This window comes from Diaphorina citri, unplaced genomic scaffold (assembly GCF_000475195.1).
Source record: "Diaphorina citri unplaced genomic scaffold, Diaci psyllid genome assembly version 1.1 scaffold80, whole genome shotgun sequence".
NCBI lineage: Eukaryota > Metazoa > Arthropoda > Insecta > Hemiptera > Psyllidae > Diaphorina > Diaphorina citri.
Window position 1 is genome coordinate 1 of NW_007377517.1, and position 556 is coordinate 556.

A 556-nucleotide genomic window follows, 5' to 3' on the forward strand; every position below is an offset into this window, starting at 1 on the left:
GGTGCCAGCATGGTAGGTAAACATTGGGCACTGGATTATTGAGATATTTGGAAAATCCTACAATCCTGCAGTGAGCACCAAAGTTGTGCTATAAAACAACACAAAGAAACGCCATTTATTTATTGAAATGAAGATTTTTTTAAAAAGAGACTTGATAGTCCCAGTGGTCTGGGAACTTTCACAAAGCATGCTCTGGATGTTCTCATCATGAGCATGTGGGACAGGTGGGCTTATTACCTTGCCAATAAACACGGGTACATTGTTCTGCACAAGGGGGTCTGCATAGACACACGACTGATAGATGTGCTCGTTAAGAAGTTGCCAGGTCATTTTAAACTTGCTCAGATGTGTGGCCTGTAGTTCTTCTAGAATTGGAAACGCCAGCTCTGCCCCGGCCATGAGGTTCTTGTAACTTTCCAACAGTCCTGAAAATAGAATGGAAGTTGATACTCACAGATTCATTCTTTTCCTTTTCTTCTTCTTCTTCTTTTTTTCTCCCCTGTGTTCAGACAATGTCAGCACTTTTCATCAGCCTCTCAATCAGCCCTGGGGTGAT